The 13,144-nt window shown below is 41.2% G+C and overlaps 1 long non-coding RNA gene across 1 annotated transcript in view; it reads left to right on the forward strand.

The window, feature by feature from the left end:
* The first annotated feature begins 706 nt into the window (after positions 1-706).
* The window catches only part of LOC144456919 (uncharacterized), a 58,321-nt gene continuing 45,883 nt past the window's right edge, over positions 707-13,144 (forward strand). Inside the window, exons 1-2 of the long non-coding RNA XR_013486142.1 lie at positions 707-1,031; positions 8,564-8,625. This is a non-coding gene — a long non-coding RNA (uncharacterized LOC144456919). The remainder of the gene's footprint in view (positions 1,032-8,563; positions 8,626-13,144) is intronic.

Below are 13,144 nucleotides of genomic sequence, written 5' to 3' on the forward strand. Positions count from 1 at the left end.
CTGAGGGGGCAGGAATTGTGAAAAAAGGAATTCAGGGAGAAAGGGGGAAGAATTCTTGCAAGGGGACAGAGACTTAATACCTGTAACAGGCATTTTTATTTTTTTTTAACCTAATACGAAGTGTGCAGCATGATTTAGTATGATAAATACTCAGCCATATATTTTCTAGACTGCATGAGTAATGTGAATCACAAATATGTATTATTATTTTTCAAATATATGTGGATACTGATTAATAAAATATAAATTCATTAAAAAGCATTATTGATATTTTTGTCACTATATTTTTCTCAACCAGCAAATATTAAAAATGCAGCTATTATGTGATGTGTTATTTTTTTTTAGTGTTAAAAAGAGGAGTTCATTCTCAAAAAAAGGTTGGGACACTTTGCTCTAGAGACCAAATTCAATTCTCTTTGCTCCATATGGCATATACTTTTTTTTTTTTGGCCAAGCAAGTCTCTTGGAATGGGAAAAGTAGTTTGATGGTCTTTTTTTTCTTTTTAATATGCAAAGTGATCCTCGGGGTAGGGGTGAGGGAAGGAGGTGAAAGGCAAGGAGAAGAGAGAAAACATAGGTATCATTTATCACTTTGCCAATCTCTAGAAATAAATAAATAAATATTTATTAAGCAACTACTATGTGCCAGGAACTGTGCAAAGTGCTGATGGGTTGACAGCCCCTAATAAAGGCAGCAGTTATATGAACCATGAGGTTAAAAATTTAAAAAAAAGAGAAATGAAAGTCAGCTCAATCTACTGATTTGTTGTATCAGTGATGGGTCAAGGGAGGTGTGCCTGAAAAAGGCAAAAAGAGGTCTTAGAATAATGAAATTTGATAGCTAGGATTTAGTAGCAAGGAGCTGCAGCCTGGGATCAATTACTTCTTCCACCTTTCCCTGAGCCCCAATCATCACATTGCAGAGCTCTGGGTCTGGAAGCAGTGAGACAAATTCATTTGAATTCAACGGGACTTAAAAGCATTCTCAACATGCAGGTGCCAAATGAAGTGGAGATCCTGTGCCTTGGCTCGTAAGTATATAGAAACAGTAATAGTTGCGGGGGGGATTTTCATCTGAGGGAGAATCACGGAGAGGTGGAGGAAGAGAAGTTTTTGCCCTGTGCTGGACTTTTGGCCCTAGGAGTCTGGTGTAAGCTGTTGAGCTTGACAGTTAGCTCTGACTTCCGCCAGCCCCCTGGTCCTACCTTACCTCCCCCTAGAGCTGCTTTTCAGACCAACTACAGCCAGGGTTTTACTCTCACAGTGAAAAGCAGGTGACACATGTGTTGGTGGTGAATAGGAAGAGTGAGAGGTGAGAAGCTGTTTATTCATCTTTGGCTTGGGAGAGGCTCAAAGGGTGTTTTAGAAGTAGGCGTAGGTGGCCAGGAGCACTAATCTGTTTCTATCAGTTCGTGCAAGGATTCAGGGGAAGGAGAAAATCGCTAATATAGAGTGGGAGGATCTGCTGCCTCTTTTTTGTTCTTCCAATTATGCTGTGTCAACTCAGTTACCCAAGTATTTATTTTAAGAAATTAAAGTCCATAGGTGACTGCTTTGTGCTGATGCTGTACTGGGTGTTGAATACACGAAAACACAACAGTCCCAGCCCTCCGGTTGCTTTCCTTCTTGTGGGGGCTGCTGAAAGCTCCAGAAAAATGACCTAGGACACAGGAGGGCAGAGGCAATGGCTTATTTATCCCTTCATGTTTCCCTTTCCCCTCTCGAAGCTCCGTTCTAGTTCATCATGTGTACTTGAAAGGTTTGTTCATCATTTACTATGTCACGGGCTCAATATAAAAATCTGTAGTCAGACTACCAAACTAAAGGCCTACAGAGCCGTTGTGCTGACCTCATTGTTGTATACCTGTGAAACCTGGACAGTATACCAGCGCCATGCTAGGAAATGGAATCGCTTCCATTTGAATTGTCTTAGGATGATTCTGACGATCACCTGGCAGGATAAGATATCAGCCACTGAGGTCCTTTCTTGAACTAAACTGCCAAGCGTTCGAACTCTGCTTCAGAGGAGCAACTCCAATGGGCTGGCCATGTCGTTCAAATGCGGAATGTAAGCTTGCCAAAAGGCAAGAGAACTCACAGAAGGCAAGCATTCACATGGTGGTCAGAAGAAGTGATACAAGGACACTGTCAAGGTCTCTCTCAAGAACTTTGGAATTGATTGTGTGACATGGGAGACACTGGCACAGTACGACACTGCTCAGTATGGTGTGCCCACATCAGAGAAGGTGCTGTCCTCTAGCAGCAAAGCAGAATTGAAATAGCTCAAAAGAAATTCGAGATGATTGGAGATTTAGAGAGTCCACCCCAAATGTTAAAACGGATTATTTGTGCCTGACCTGTGGTAGAACATTCTGAATTTATATTGGTCAGATCAGCCACAGTCATACACACCGAAACTTGACTCTGGTATAAGTGATATCATTTAGGTCCTCTTGCAAAACGAAGGACAGTAACCAACCAATAAAAATCTGTTAAGTAATGAGCTGATATGTGCTGGGAGGTGGCCATCTACAGCTTTGATGTACCCATTTTCATTGAGCTTATTATGGTCTAGTCTAGGAGTTCTCAACTTTTTTGAGTGTCCCGGGCCTCTTTGGCAATCTGAAGCCTTGGGCCTCTTTTCAGAATGTGGTAATGGTTTTATGTGCTCCAAATACAAAGAATTACAAAGTAAACCAATTTTGTTGAAATACATTTATCAAAATTTTTTTTTAAAAAGATGACAGACCCTAGATTAAGACACCCTGGTCTAGTAAAAGGCTAAGACAAACACATATAACCTCTAACATTTGACTGTTAATCACTTGGTGGCAACCCTGTAGTGATGAGACTGTGGCAACCTTGCACTGATTGAAAGAGAAGGCAAGAAGCAAACCCAAAACCAAGAATGGCTCTTGAAGCCCTGGAAAGGCCATTCTTTGGAACTGTCTCTCTGGGGAAAAAAGAGGGAGCAAGCTCAAACTAATTCTATTGGGTGGAGGCCCAGGGGTGGAGGTAAGGGAAGTCTGTGAGGAAAGAACAAGAAGTAGCTATAGATCTAGAGTCGGAAGGAATCTTAGAGTCTAGTGAGCCCAACTTCCTCGATTTACAGATGAGGAAACTGAGGCTCAGAGCTTTTAAGGGTTTTGCCCAGAATCACACAGCTAGAAAGTTTCTGAGGCAAGATCTGAATCTTTCTCTGGCTGATACCAAGCCTGATTTGCTAGAAATGTAGTGGGTATGGTGAGAAGCAAGTGAAGGCTATATCTATCAATGAGTATGTGTTAAGTGAGTGTTGATTATATTCCAGAAGCTGTGCACCAGAAGACAAAAGCTTACATCCCATTGTACTTCAGAATAATTGAAATAACCACAAGGTATACTGGGAGGAGGCACTAGAATTGAAATGACTGCTGTTGTTCAGTTGTGTCTGACTTTTTGTGGCCCCATTTAGGGTTTTCTTTGTCACAATTTTTTTGGGGGGGCTAGGCAATGGGGTTAAGTGACTTGCCCAGAGTCACACAGCTAGTGAGTATCATGTGTCTGAGGCTGGATTTGAACTCAGGTCCTCCTGACTCCAGGGCTGGTGCTCTATCCACTGCACCATTCAGGGTTTTTTGGCAAAAATACTGGAGTGGTTTGCCATTTCCTTCTCCAGCTCATTTTATGGATGAAGTAACTGAGGCAAACAGGGTTCAGTGACTTGCCCAGTGTCACACAGATAGTAAATATCTGAGAGGCCAGATTTGAATTTAGGAAGATGAGTCTTCCTGACTCCAGCCCTGGCGCTGTATCCACTGCTCCACCTAGATGGCAGAGAGGATTAGGAAAAACTTTTGCTGAGAGGTGATTGAGTATAGCTGAAGAGGGATATTACTGTCTTTCTGTGGTAACAGCTTCACATAAATCCACTTCTTTCTTTTCAGAGTCTCAGGTTTTATATCACTATTGGAATCTTTACTTTGAAGCAGTTCCCTTCTCTCTGGGCTCCCTTGCTGCATCTATGTGCAGATCAGCCTAATTACTGCTCACCATGCCACGGAGTTTAAGGACCCCTGAAGGCATCAGGAGTTATTTTCCCTGGGTTCTTTCTATGCCTTCCTCTCTTCTGGAATCATGATCTCTGAGGTGCTATTAGGTATCATCTGTGTCCTTCCTGTATTACTGGATGCAGTTGGTGCTTAAGCTTCTGGAAGAGCCCAAGTCCTGGGGGGAAGAGATAGCTGCCACCAACTCAAGTTATTGCTGATAGTTTCATAAAGTGTTGGACCACCTGAGACCAAGGAGACACAGTACTATTAGTCACAACTTTGCCCTCTGTGCAACCTTCTCTAATCCACTTGGCTCAAGAAGAAAGCTCTCCTCTTGCAAAGGGAGAAGAAGTGAAGAAGGCTGCCCAGCCATTGGCCCGTGTAACAGCAGATGCTGATTTGCCTCTGGTCTCAGAGAAGAATCTCTGTAAACAGGTCGACCTGATGGTGAACCAGATCTTCTGGGGCAAGTGTATTATAATACCCCAAATCTTTAATATCTTCCAGTGCCAGGAAACATGCCTAAATTTAGCCAGTGACAACTGTGTTGTATCCAGCAACAAATGGATAAGGGCTATGTAGGGCTGTAGCCCTAGGCTTCCTGGCATTGAGTAAGGGATGAAAGTATCCCTGGTGAGAATAACAGGTAGGGGAGAAAATGTCCTCTCCCTCTAAGTAAATCTAGACTTTGCCTAAGTCTTTTTTGGGGTTACTCTCTATATAGAAGATCCTTTAGGCAGAAGCCCAAACAAAAGAGAATAGTACAATGGAATGGATTTATGGACCAGGCATCTTCACACTTTGATTTTTAGTACCAGCTCAGTCACTGACCAGGTTTGAGACTGAGGAAGTACCTTCTTCAAGCCTCAGTAGCTGTTCAGGGAAATGGAACTTTGGTTAAGCACCACTGATTCACAATCTTAATTAAGCTCCACATCATATACATAATAAGCAATGTGGGGGAGTAGATAGGGCCTTCCAAGTTAAGAAGACCTGGGTTCAAATTCTGACTCTGACAAATATTGGCTCCATGACCCTGGAAAAATTCACATAGACTCTCAGGGCCCTCAGGCAACTTTCTGCAATTTAAGTTGCCCAGTGTTTCAGGAGAGGGAGTTTCCTTATTGGAAATGTATGCTAGTTATTTTTTAAAAGTTATTTGTATTTATTTCATTAAGTGTTTCCCAATTACATGTACTTTTTTTAAACATTCATTTAAAAAATTTTGAATTCCAAATTCTCTTCCTGTCTTCTGCTTCTCCCCTCTCTTGGAGAAGGCAAATGATTTGCTGTAGATTATATATGTGAAGTCAAGGAATGGATGAATAACAAGACATTCATTAAGCCCTTATTATGTGCCAGGCCCTATTCCAAGCTTTGGGAATACAGATACAAAGATAAAAAAAAGAGATGATCCCTGCCCTCTATAAATCAACATTTAGACTCCATCTAATTGAGGAGTGGTAGCTGGAGAACAGTCTTTTTTTCCGGGAAATCATAGAGATAGTGAATAGGGTCATGGGGCAATCAGCTGACATGTCCTTTCCAGGAATTGGTAGTACTGGTTGGATTACAGTTCTCAGCAAGAGGTAGGAAGGGAGGTAGGGAGGGTCAGCTGCTTTGCCCTTATGCGACCTTCCCTAAAGCTCTCCTCTTGCAAAGGGAGAAAAAGTGATGAAGGCTGCCCACCCATTGGCTAATGTAACCCCAGAAGCTGACTCCATTCTGGTCTCAGAGATGAAGCCTGTGAATGGGTGGACCTGATGGTGAATCTCCACTAGACCTTCTGGGACAAGTGTGATTAAAACACCCTAAATCTTCAATATCTACCAGTGCCAGGGAACATGCCCAGGCTTAGCCAGTGACAGCTATGTTGTATCCACCAACAAATGGATAAAGCAGTATGGCATGGAAAGTGACTGGGAGTGCAGCTTGGTAGTCTGGAGCCTGGCTAGCCAGGGTGAATTCTCTCACCAATTGGAACCACAAGGCCCAGGGCAGGAGTTTTAGTGCTTTATGCAAATGAATAATAGGTCTAGTTCACACACACACACACACACACACACACACACACACACACACACACACACACACACAATTTATATTACATAATACAGATTTGTTTCATACAAGGCTCCTAACTAATCTACTGCTCAATTAAAAAAAGATTGTTCAGACTGGGCTAGTCTCAAAGTCCCAGCCCTAACTTTCTCTAGGTCTGAAAGCTCTGCCCTTTGTCCCTGAGGAACGGTGCATTCTTCCTTGTGCCCTGATGACTTTTCTTCCCAAAGAATGCCTATGAGAGTGAGGTTTCCGAATGACTCTGAAGCAAGGCTAGACTGAAGGTCCCTACAGATGTCGTGAGACTGCCCTCTTCTAGGACTGAGTCTCCTCCCTCTTCACTTTTGTATTGGCTATTCTAAGAGACTTCTTAAAAATAGATGTCTAGGATCTCCATATGTTATCTTTACTGGGCCATCATCGCTTCTGGCTTCCTAACTTTCCTTTCTCCTATTGCCCTTCCGTAGTGAGGAACAGCAGCCTTCTTGTCCTAAGAAATCTGAGACCTGGGCTGCTACCAAATTTAGTTCTCTCTTCACAATGATCCTGGGTGGTACCCAGAGAGGAAGCATCCATTCGTCGATGAACATGATAGTAGAAGATCGTGGCTGCTTTTGAACTATGTTGGAGGCCACAGCACCAACCCCCATTATTAGCCAGGCTAGTTAGACTTTGCCAACTAGGAACTACTCTAGCTTGATCCCTTTTAGATGTTTGTTGAACAGAGGAGTTTCCCTCCTTTTGCTACTTGAGGACACAGTGGGAAGAATAGTGTGTATCATTTGGGGGGGGGAAGGAGTTGGCAGAGGGTGGGGACCTTAAGTAGCCTCAGTTGAAAAGAGTTTCTATAATAATCTCATTTTTCCATGATGAAGGTCCTATACCAGTTAGACTGATCTCTGATTTCTGTATTGAAACAGACTTACTGTGTCTGAATCTAGAACTCATTTCAGTACTTCTCACCCTCTGTGTGTGTCCCACAGTTCTGTTTTCATTGAACAAATAGGAAGAGTTATCCAATATATACTTAAATGAGAAAGAAGATGTCTAGGAGTAGAGGTCCCTGCCACTTCTAAGTCAGGAAAACCTGAATTCAAATTCTTTGACATGTACTGGCCATGTAACCCTGGACAAATCACTTGGGGGCTATAAATGTGGCCCTTCTATGTTGCTCATACCTTGTTCCCACTCAAATCTCTGGTCTTCCCACTTGGCCCCAGGACTCCTCATTAAAACTGCTGCTTGTTTCCACAAAGGATCCCAGAGGCCCTCTTCAGTCTCTCATAGGGATAATAAAGGGCTCTCTATATACAGAGCACTTATGGTGAGTCAATTGGTGCATGGCCCTGGGCTGTTTCATAAACAGCAACTCTGTCTCTACCCACAAGGAGCAGATGCCAATGGAGAGGACCTGGCTATAAAGAAAGTAGGAAGAGTCTGGTGTTTTTTAAGATTTTTTTTTCTTTCTTGGGGGATAGGGTGGAGAGCACAATAGGGAATTGTGAATCAAGTTTGAGACAGGAGGGATGGTCACTTTAAGCCTTGTGGGAGTCAGGATTCCAGAATAAAAATATTAAGGAAACAAGAGTATTCTACATTTTGGATACTTGTTTACATAAGTAAAGTGATGATTGTGTTGACTAAATTCTTCCTAAGACAATGACTTTGTAGACATTGGTTTTAATCCATAAGCATGTAGTGACTACTTGCTGCCTGCCTGGTCTTATACTTTGGCCCAGGCAGCCTTTGCCCTTAAAGAGCTTACATTTTAATGGGAGAGGCATATGTAGAATAATGGGCTGATTTATATGAGGTACATCTGTCCATGGTGTTGCCAGGACCAAGCATGGTACAAAAGAACAAACACTGGCCCTGCCATTTCCTTCTCTAACTCATTTTACAGTTGAGGAAACTGAGGCAGAGTTAAGTGACTTGCCTATGGTCACAGAACTAGTAAGTGTTTGAGGCTGGATTTGAACTCAGGAAGATAAATCTTCCTGGTACTCTATCCCACTGTGCCACCACAGGACCTAGGTTCAAATCCCACCTCTGATTACTATCTGTGTGACTTTGGGTAAATCAGTCTCTTTTAACCTAAGTAAAATCTGTAAAATGAGTGTTACTCTCTAGTGGCCCTTCTCCTTCTCTCTGTGGTCATGTGTACTAATTGCTTTATTCTGTTCTTAATCCAGCCCTCTTAAATTTACATACAGTAAATGTGTGTAGCTAGTCCAAAGATTAAGTAGGTATGGTTCAATGGTTTACTTCATTAGAGCTGGTGGAAGGAGGAATAAGTCCAAGTGCACTCAGGATTTACTATTGTAGATCATCATAACATAGTCAAGATGCCATTCATGCAGACATACAGTTATCTATCTAGGGAGGCTGCCCACAGATGAAAGAAAAAGAAGGCTCATAGCATCATGAGAGGGCTTCAGAGACCATTTATTTTATTTTATTTTATTTTACAGATGAGGAAATTGACACGAGATTTAAGTGACTTGTCCAAAGTTATGGATACAAAGTGTCAGAGGTGAGATTTGAACCCATCTTTTGACATAATAGATCTAGAGTTGGAAGGGACCTCATTCATCTAATCCAACCTCTTCATTTTCTGGTTGAATGATGCTACTTTTTTTTTTAAAGGAATTAACTATGGTACCTGGAAAAGCATGTATCCCTCAGGTCTGTTTTCATGGCATGTATAGGAAAAGTTACCTGATATATAATTAGGACAGATTGAAGGGGTTAGGACAGAGTATTCTCTGTTGCTAAGAAAAAGGAGATATATATATATATATATATATATAGTTTTCTGCTTTAATGTTTATGGCCTAGAGTTTGCCAAAGTCTTTGAATGAATGAAATTTTGAGCCTCCTTGCATCTTTCTGGTTCATCTATATTAGAGAAGTGGGATAAATCACAGATCTATATAATCACAGCCATTGGAGTATTCCACTTTATCAAATCGTGTAGTGCATTAAAAACCAAGTCTATGCAAATCCAACAGAGCAACAAAAAAGGAAAAAAACTCTGATCTCTGAAATCTGTTTTCTCAAAAACAACAAACTGGCCCAGAATGCTATGCAGGTGCAGCTTAAGCAATGAGTCTTTATCCAATCTTACACAACTGTAAAGCTTCACCTCTAATTCCATTGGTATGCATGGATACCATTTACTACCTAATCATTTCCTTCCTTTTTGCCTTAAGTGGGTTTTTAAGTGAGGCACTGAAAAAGTGTGACTAGCCACAAGAAGACTGCTGCTCCTGAACTGGTATATGTTCTATCAGGGCTTTTTAAACATTCATTTTAAGCAAGGTCAGGAGTGAAGGACATCTGCAATGCCAGCAAGGAGGAACAGACAAAATAAATGAGAAAAGGATTTGTTCGCTTTCAGAGCTTTAAAAAACTAATTGAAAATAAATAAAATATTTAAACTTTCTGCAGTCAATATCATTATTTCATAAAGCTTGACTTTCTATTTTTTTGGCAAGGCAATTGGGGTTAAGTGACTTGCCCAGGGTCACATAGCTATTAAGTGTCAAGTGTTTGGTTTGAGGCCGGATTTGAACTCATGTTCTCCTGACTCCAGGGCAGGTGCTCTATTTAGTATGCTACCTGGCTGTCCCTAACAGTGGACTTTCAAACCTCTAATGGCTAGAGACTACTGATAGACCATTATAAATTAATTGGGATTGTAAGCAGGTTTTGTAAAGTTTGACAAATCATTACATGGTTCTGCTTTCCAAGAAGCGATACACTCTCAATTAGACTTCTTGGTTGTAGTTTAGAATATGAACTGCTAATGTAATACCAGGTTTCCTTGGAAGAGTATCTCTTAAAGAGAGAGACAAGCTGGACATCCCTCATCCTTTGTTCCAGAGGTTGAGTTATGACTAGCATTAATGGACAAGGTGTTGAAGAATGTTTTACCATGATCAGAACAATGGGAGGTATAATGGAGCCACTTGGCAGAATCTGACCACATACATACCTGTTGCCTATCCATTACTCTCATGGTGTTAGAAAATGGACTAGAAGGTAGTGAATGCTAGTTGTAGCCCTAACAAATAAGAAGGTATTAGTAATGTTATGGACTTGAAATAGGGAAGGGAAGTCAGAACACTTGACAACATGCTACCTGGGTGGCAAGACTGCTACTTGCTACCTGGGTGGTAAGCTGCTTGACTCTCTAGGTGGGCCTCAATGTCCCTAGGCTTTCAAAATTTCAAAATACCTTCTGGCATTCTTATTTGAACAACACAGTAACGCTCTCAGGTAGGTACTATATGGGTAATCTTAATTTTACAGAGGAAGAAAGTGGGTCAGAGAAATTCAGTGGTTTATTGTCTTATACCTAATGCCAAATGGTGGGATTTGAATCCAGGTCTTGCTAATTCCAAGTCCAGCACTCTATCTACTCCATCATGGGGTGATACTAGGTGACCTAAGGGTCTCTTTCACTTCTAAATTCTTCTGTTAATTTGCAGCTACGTTTGTCTTGACTTCTCATCAACATTGGGACGCTCTTCTGGATTCTCAAGCAGAATAGTGCTATGGTGAAAGTGCTGTCTAAGAAAACTTAGTCTTCCAGCCAGTGAGTAGGATGCTTGGGATGAGGGAGAGTGACTACAGACACATAGGAGGCCATTGCAAAATGATTCAGGTGTGAAGTGATGAGGGCTTGATGAGAGTGATGGCAGTGAGAATAGAAATGGAGAGACAGATTGCAGAGGCATTTCAAAGGATGAATGGACAAAGTTCCTCATTAAAAGCTGCAAAAAAATAACTGAAGAGTTACATCTCTTTGCCTTTCCTCTGTTCCCCGCTTAGGCAAGCCACCTCACCGGACTGCTGACAATGCCAATTGAGTTGCTGTCATCAGACCTCTCCTCCGCTCCCAAAGTGAGCTTAGTCCTCAAACTCTCAGTCACTGCACTCCTCTGCCTTCTCAGAGACCCTGCTTCTATTGTGATGCAATGTAAAGATTTCTGCAGTTCTGAATCCTGGCTCTGACACTTATAAGATTCTGTGACTAGATGATTTCCAAGTTTCCTTTCAGATCTGTATCTATGATTCTGGACCAATTCCTCAGATTCTTTCCATCTTCTGGTGTTCACTGAAACATAGCTTTCTCCTCAATACATGACTTTTCTTAGAATCTTCTTCAAGACTGGTTATTCATCTCACCACTTCCCCACTTCACTCCCTGTCCCCCTACACACAAAACAAGGGAGAGGAGTGTGATATAATAGCCACTTTCAGACCTGGCCATTATCACTCAGCATCTGCCTCTCTTTGTTTAAAGTTCATTCAATCCTGTTCAGATTCTTGTTGCTGTCATCTGTGAATCTATAGATCTCTCTCTGTGCTCCCCAGAAAGTTCAGTTTATGACTGCAAATCTCCAGAGCAATTGGAAAACTCTTTTCCTCTGGGCTCCTTACTGTTAACTTCTTCAACTCCTATAACCTTTTTCTTCAATCTCTCTCAAATCTGCACAGAAGTAGTCATACCTTAGATGAGGTCCTACCCCTGCTCAACTGAATTTCTATGTTTCTGCTCTAATGGGAAAAGATTAAGACCGTGAGGTCCTAATGCTGATCCTTCAAATACCAGATCATTGTAATGCTACCTTCATTTTTAGAAAGACTGGTTTTTTTCTGCAGAATTGAGAGCACTAAGGAAAAATGGTTGGAATTCTTAGGAAAATGTGGCAATAAATAAAGGTTTCACAGAAAATCCTTTTTGTTTCAACTTTTGTTGAAAAATCTTTCTAAAATGTCAGGCCACTTTCTTGCCTTTAGTGGGGAAGGTACACTGAATGTAAGGTGGTCTTCTTCTTCTTCTTCTTCTTCTTCTTCTTCTTCTTCTTCTTCTTCTTTAGTTTGGTTTTTGTAATGCCTTTGGAGTCCTGATTCATGACTTTGGCCATCAGTTATGATTGTTTAGGACTAAATATAAATGGTGGCAGAAATACCTAGAGAATTGCTCTTTTGGAATTTTTGTTGTTGTGTCCAATTCTCCATGTCTCCATTTGGGGTTTTCTTGATAAAGAAAGTGGTTTGCCATTTCCTTCTCCAGTTCACTTTACAGATGAGGAAAATGAGGCAAAGAGAGTTAAGTGAATTGCCCAGGGTCACACAGCTAGTAAGAATCTGAGGCCAGATTTGAACTCAGGAAGATGAGTCTTTCTGATTCCAGGCCCAGCACCCAGGTCCTCTGTGCCACCTAGTTACCACATTCTTTTGGAATACATTCTTTAGTAATGTTTTCTTATTGTTTTCCTCTTTTTGTTAGTGTCTAATATAGGGAAAAAAAACCAGGATCTGGTTGACTAAAGATTTCATTTGGGGTCTAGTTAATCAAGGTGTGTGAGTGTATGCGCATTTTGTTGTTTTGTCCAATTTTATTCTCACTGTAGAGGGTGCCCAGAGGAAATAGATTTCCTACAGATGAAGATAATCAACTCCTCCATAACTTAGTTTAAGTGAATAGCTTTCTGTGGCAGAGGGGTGGAGGGGGTGGGGGGGTGGGGAGGTGGGAGGGTGGGGGGGTGCTAAGCTGCTAAGTGACTTGACTTAATAAATGTTCTTTAGGGGTAGAATTTGAGCCTCACACTTTCTTAATGCCAAGGTTGACCCTCTGTATGGGGTAAGCTTCTCTCCATCCGTCTCTTGCCATTTGATTTGATTTTTTTATTTTAAAAAATTTATGGTTATCTCTTGTTTTCACTTCACCTTAGTTTCTAAATAGATCCTTTTTTCCTCAGAAAGCTGCTCCTTGTCACAAAGAATAAAAAGGGAAAAAAAAACAAGCAGTTCAGCAAAACTAAACAATATATCAATGCAATCTGATAACATATGCAATGTTTCATATCCATAGTCTTCCACTCTGCAAAGAAGAGAGAGAAGTACATTTTCTTATCTTTACTTTGTGACCAACCTTGGTCATTGTAATTACATGGTGTTGAGTATTGTTCTTTCCATTGAAATCGATTAGTCACCAGGTGTATTGTTTTCTTGGTTCTGCCAGATTTATTTTGCATCAG

Source organism: Phascolarctos cinereus, unplaced genomic scaffold (assembly GCF_003287225.1).
Source record: "Phascolarctos cinereus isolate Bilbo 61053 unplaced genomic scaffold, phaCin_HiC Scaffold_4;HRSCAF=312, whole genome shotgun sequence".
In the NCBI taxonomy this organism is placed as follows: Eukaryota; Metazoa; Chordata; class Mammalia; order Diprotodontia; family Phascolarctidae; genus Phascolarctos; species Phascolarctos cinereus.